The 6,549-nt window shown below is 40.7% G+C and overlaps 1 protein-coding gene across 1 annotated transcript in view; it reads right to left on the reverse strand.

Annotated features, from left to right (window-relative positions):
- Window positions 1-6,549, reverse strand: part of YIPF7 (Yip1 domain family member 7) — a 54,615-nt gene that overhangs the window by 22,560 nt on the left and 25,506 nt on the right. The window contains exon 3 of the mRNA XM_040965749.1: window positions 6,251-6,335. The gene's annotated coding sequence lies outside the window, so the exon portion shown is untranslated. The remainder of the gene's footprint in view (window positions 1-6,250; window positions 6,336-6,549) is intronic.

Below are 6,549 nucleotides of genomic sequence, written 5' to 3' on the forward strand. Positions count from 1 at the left end.
CTCCCAGGGTGTGCATTCTAGGTAACTGGGAATCCAGGGCAGAGCTGGGACTTAGAGCCAGCCTGTCTGAAATAGAATATGAATGTCCCAAGTGACATTTTAAGTGATGTACCAATCTTCCCATCATCTCTGATTTTATAGTTATGAAGAAAGGTTAAAAAGTTTAACTACTCCCATGATGTCATTCACACTTTGACTAAATTCTCTTAGGTAACATGTGGTAAAGATAAATCACTATATTCACTACAAATTATCCTGCAATGAGATAAATAATCTTTATCAATCCTGTGTCAGAACTGCATCTTTTTATGACTCTACCAGTATTTCAGGATATCCGGAATTGCACCATTATTAAGATTTTTTTCAGTGCATTCCAAGTTTAATTTGAATATTTTATTATGCTTAATGGATAAAAGCAACTATGATAATGATTTGAGGAAAATGACTAGATATAGTGCATATTTAAATGTAGTTACTGATATGCATATTCTACTTCATAAAACAATATCTCTATCACATAGGCCCAAGAGATTCAGCAGCTTAGATAGCATTTTAACCTAAATTCAGGTACTTACTCAAATGATGCCTTGATCTAGAGGGACTTTATGAGGTCATATTCTCTAACAATATTTATGTTTTTAAAAGTCTAAGATAGATAAGTGAGTCTACACAGAAAAAATGACAGTTTAATAAGTTAATTTTCTTCCTGAAATAATTTTGGAGTGTGCGGCTTATAATATTAGTAGGTAATTAGTCATTTTGTTGTTTTCAAAAGAGTTGCCTATGAGAATTTAGAAAAAGTTAAATGTGCCACAGCCCAAAGAAAGCACTCATGCTGGGAGTCGGCCTAGTGCTGAACCTGGGGAGAGACCTCTATCATGATTCACAAATTGTTACTAGAAACACCGTTTTTCCCTCATGCAGAGAGACAGCCCTTTCAAATGAAGATTCCTGGAACTTCCTAAGATTCAGTTTTGTATTAAATTGAAGAGGGTGCTGCTTTTCCAAGTGCTAGAAAAAAATCTTTCCACCTGCTTTGACATTATTAGAGATATTTAGAAAAGCCACTTTCAATTAAGGGAGGATTGGCAGTATGAAAGTATCATGACTTTGTAAGACTAATGCAGAGGGGCCAGCATGATAGCCTACTGCTTAATCCACTCTTTCCAGCGGCCGGGGTCCCATATGGGTGCTGGTTCATGTCCTGGCTGCTCCACTTCCCATCCAGCTTCCAGCTTGTGGCCTGGGGAGGCAGTAGAGAATGACCCAAAGCTTTGGGACCCTGCACTCATGTGGAAAATTTGGAAGCAGCTCCTGGCTCTGGTTTTGGATCAACTCAGCTCTGGCCATTGCAGTGATTTTGGGAATAAACCAGTCGATGGAAGATCTTTCTCTGTCTCTTTGTCCCTGTTTAAAATCTGCCTTTCAATAAAAACAAATAAATCTTGAAAAAAGAGTAATTTAGATGTTCTTACTAATTTTGTAAACTCTTCAAATGCACACATTAAAGCAGAATTATTTTAAGGATTTATTTATTTTTATTGGAAAGACAGATATACAGAGGTTCAGGTGCAAGGCTTTGGGCCATCCTCGACTGCTTTCCCAGGCCACAGGCAGGGAGCTGGATGTGAAGCTGGACTGCCGGGATTAGAACCTGCATGCATTCAAGATGAGGACTTTAGCCATTAGGCCACCACACCGGGCCCTGAAGCTAAATTCTAATGTGATATTATTAGGGAATGGGGACATGGTGATATTACTAGGCAATAAGGGGGAACCCTCGTGAATGATTCTTCTACAGGAGGATGTGGTGAGAAATCCGAGAGTGCAACTGGAAGAGGGCCCTTCCAAGAACAAGATTATCATGGCATCCTGCTGTTGTACCTCCAGCCCAGAAAACTGAGAACTAAATTTGTGATGTTAATAAATGCTGATAAAGTCTCTGTCTCTGACACTTTGTTATAGTAGCCGGAACATACAAAGACACTAGTAATGATTCTAGGCAGCCTAGATCCCCCTACCCTGTTGGTGGCAGATTTCAGATAAGGGGCGCCCAGTGATTATGTGTTGGGAGAATCAGATTCTCATGTATTACACTACTTTCACTCAACATCTAATATGAAATCTGTGCAAGATGACCCTTTGGAGTATAGAGAAAACAGTAGAACTACTATTCCATACCTTCAATGAAAGATTTTGAGGCTTATTTTTTTTCTAGCATACATATTTATATTGTAGTCTCTCAACTTGTCTGGGTGCATCTGCAGTTAATAGTCTCTAATATGACTTTCTGAACATTCATATCTTTGAAAATTTTACTAGTGAAGGTGCTCACTTTTGGGTGTGTCATAGTCCAGAGAAAGCACCGATACCCTGAGGCACTGTATTGGCTTTACAGAAGTTGTCCGATTGATGCAGAAAGCAGCCTATGAGATGAACTTTGATGTGTAACATCTCTACCGGTCAAATATTTTGAGGAAGGACATCAAGCATGTTTCTGGGAATCCTAAGAAGCATGCCAAAGTGGTGTTATTTCCAATTACAAAGAATGAGCTTTGAAAAAAATAACACAAATTTTGATTTTGCAAATTTTTTCATTTTAGAATAATATTCCAGGAAGATAGACAGTCATGATTAATCGTCACCAAACTGCTTCAAAAATCAACAGTGCAAAATAAACAAAATGCTGTTTCATCTGGTGTATGCTGCCTCTTAGCTGGTTCAGTTCTTAGTTGGTAAGTGTGATGAGTAGAAATCAGAGGCAATCTTACAATTTCAAGTGTGAAATAGGAAAATTAAATGATGTTTGATTTGTATTTTATTAATATCTTTTTGACATCTATATTCTTTCAAAGTTTGATTGAATTAATGCTTTGGTCGAAAGATTTTTTTTTTTTTCCTCTTTCCACTGTCCCAGGAAGGTCACAATTTGCTTTTCTTCAAAGGATGAAACGAATTATCCCTTTTCCCACCCCATTGCCCCCAAAGCTGTTTTCAGAATGTCTAAAGGAAACACAAATTTACTTCCTCTGGCACCCCTGTGCTTAATATCTTTGTAACCTTGTAGTAGTCAGTCACTGCAACAGTGAAATCTAAGCCCTGCTTGCATGAATGCCCATCCCCCACTTGCAAATTTCAGGCTGGGTAAAGGAGACTCATCTGACCCATTCAGATGCAAGTGGCACAGTGGACAAAGGGATATTTCTGAAATCTATCAGTGTTTGACTATCTCATTTCTACATTCTATCAGGAAAACTTGGGCAACTTATCTAACCTTTCCAAGGTTTGCTTCCCCATATGTTCAATAGGAACAAAAACACCTAATTGTAATTTTGTTTTGAGGATTAATCCATGAAGTATTTATAAAGCTTTTAGAATGATGCCTCACAATGCCTGATCCATGCTTTTGCATATGAATTATAACGTTGTAAAATTATTAGCTTTTATGCAATTCAATTCCTGACTCACTTATGAATTCGTACAGTACCACAACCATATCTACTTCAGTCTGGTATCTTCTTGACTTAATGCACTGCTTGACATACAGTCAATATCCACCAAATATTTGTTGAATTGATTAATAACGAATGCAACTCTGTCAGACAAAAATAAATATTTGAACTTAAGGTTTTGTGGACATTCATTGCTATAAAACAAACCATCTCAAAATGTACTGAATTTAAACAAGACTGTTTACACAGAAATCTGCAGATTAGGCCAGGCTGATGGGGAGAAGCTCTTCTCACTGCCTGATGGAATCTGTGGTAGAGTCAAGGCTGAGGACTGGAAATATCTCAAGAATCGATCCCTCCATGTAGATGGCGTCAGCTGGTGGGAATTTAGTTGAGTACTACAGAGAGATGACCTGAGTGGCTTACTCTGATCATAGTCCAATGGCAAGAGCCTTTTTTGTTCTGTTTTGTTTTCAGAAAGGCCATTATGTTTTTGCTTTCTTTTGGTTTGGCTTTTTTTAAATTTAAAATCCAGAGTTACAGAGAGAAGGAGACAGAGATAAAGATCTTCCTTCTGCTGGTTCACTCCCCAGGTGACTGCAAGGTCCAGAGCTGAGCTGATCTGAAGCCAGGAACCCAGAGCTTCTTTTGGGTCTCCCACAGGTGCAGGTCCCAAGTTGAGCCATCCTCAACTGCTTTCTGAGCCCACAGGAACTGTAAGGGAAGTGGAGCAGCCAGGACATGAACTGGTGCCCATATGGTACCTTGTCATGTGCGAGGAGAGGATTTAGCCAGTAGGCTATTGTGTGGGCCCTCAAGAGCCTTTTAAAAGCCAATTCTTCCTTGGCTATTGGCTGAAATCAGAAGTCTGAATCACAGAGGGGATTGGAGTTACTGTGGCATCTCTGAAGATGGAGCTCCAGTGTGCATTTAGGAGATGGGAGCAAGAAATAGGCATGTCAGTCTCACATGGGGTGGAATTCTGCTAGCAACTTGACAGAACCTAGAACCTAGAAGCAGCTATTACCCTGGAAGCTCCAGGAAAAAGTCCAGCTTGACAAGGTAATTGACTTCAGTCTGTGAAATACTAAGGCAAAGAACCCAAATAAGTCATGATAAGAATTTTTCTCTACATTAACAGTGAACTATTAAATTTGTAGGTATTTTTTTCAGATGCTACAGTTACAGTTATCATTCCTTATAGTAAAACAAAGGAAATTCAGTGAAGCAGTTTTTAGGGTCTGTAGAGAGCATGTTGGGCTAGCTATTTGTCTGTGGTCACTTTTTTTAAAAAAGTAATCTGCACAGAAGTATTTATTCAGATTACTGAGGTTTACCATGATTTTGAACATAAACACTTTAAAAGGTTATTGAGAAGATGCTTCATGTCTAGCAGTTAATCCACAGTAACTGAGAAGGTGATATTACAAGTTAACAAGACCCTCCTACAGGAGACCATGCTAAAAAGTGGCCATTCTCAAGGTTGGCACTGTGGTATTTCAGGTTAAGTGCAATGCCAGCACCCCCTCTATGCACAGGTTTGAGTCCTAGTTGCTTCACATTCGATCCAGATCCCTGCTAATGTACCTGAGAAAGTAGCAGAGCATGAGTCAAGTGCTTGGGCACCCATATCCATGTAGGAGACCTGGAAGAAGCTCCTGGCTTCAGATTGGCCCAGCCCTTGTCATTGCCATTTACATTGTGAACCAGAAGATGGACGATCTCTGTTGCTCTTACTCTATAACTCTTTCAAATAAAACAAATCTTAAAAATTTTAATAGGATTCAATCTAATTTCACTACCGTTTAATAAGCAGGGTGGATTTCAGACAAGGGGATATACGTACACTGAAGGAAACTGAAGTTAAGGGACATGGGGATGGGCCCAGCGTCTTCCTGTAGCCCTTGACCCTTATCACCCTAATCAACTATCATTAAAAATCAATATAATTAATTTCAAAACCTAATGTATGTATGGCATTTGAAGATAGTATATCCCATTTTTAATGTGACAGGTTTAGTGCTGTACTGTTTTCATTCATAATTCTTACTTACAAAATGACTTTAACACTACTTATTCTAAGACATTTTTGAAGTAAAGAAGCTTTGAAAGATTTTGGAAGCAACATGGCTGGTTGGCTTCCTGCTTGGTGCCAAAGTGGGTATTCCAGAAAATCCCAAGAGAATTGGGAGGTGGACAGCGAATGCTGCTAAGTTCACTTGGTTCGCCTCGATTCCTAACACCAGAGTTCTGTGCTCTGCAAGGGAAACATTTGCTAATGTCGTAAGCTAAAGGTGATGGGGGCTTTGGGCAGTGAAGATGCAGTTTCTTGTCAAACCCCCCTGCATTCACCATTGCAATCCACATTATGACCTATTTCCTCAGTATCAGTGTTGCCTATTGACAACGCGGGAACACATTTTGAAGATTAATTGTAAAGTCAGATATACAGAGAGGAGGGACAGAAAGATACTCCGTCTCCTGGCTCACTCCCCAAGTGGCTGCAACAACCAGAGCTGAGTTGATCCGAAGACAGGAGCCAGGAGCCTCCTCAGGGTCTCCTATGCAGGTTCAGGGTCCCAAGACTTTGGGCCATCCTCCACTGCTTTCCCAGGCCACAGGAGGGAGCTGGATGGGAAGTGGAGCAGCCGGAATTAGAACAGGCGCCCTACGGGATCCCGGAGCGTGCAAAGCGAGAACTTTAGCCCGACCCGACATTCAGGATTTAAAAGTGTCATCATCGTATTGAATTGAGCACTGGTATTAAAAATGGCATGTTCAGGTCCCACAGCTTTAACCTGGGCTCCTCCTCAGTCGTTCCTTCACTGCCGCGTTGTTCGCTCTCGGGCGGGTAAGTTGCTCCGTCTGAATTTCCTGAAGAGGCTTGGGGGAACTGACAGTACACACACCAGGGCACACGTGTAGAGCAGCAATACAAAGCAACTCAAAAAACAGCCACCACACGGGGTTAAAAAAAAAAAAAAACAACAACAGTGACGCCAAAGGCCTGCGCACAGCACACCAGGCGTGAGCGGAAAGCGACGGACGGCTTTCGTCACTGGAGCGACTCTGTACCTCCCGTGGGGGCGGAGACGCA

Source organism: Ochotona curzoniae, unplaced genomic scaffold (assembly GCF_017591425.1).
Source record: "Ochotona curzoniae isolate NIBS_2020 unplaced genomic scaffold, NIBS_Ocur_1.0 scaffold_4505, whole genome shotgun sequence".
Classification (NCBI taxonomy): domain Eukaryota; kingdom Metazoa; phylum Chordata; class Mammalia; order Lagomorpha; family Ochotonidae; genus Ochotona; species Ochotona curzoniae.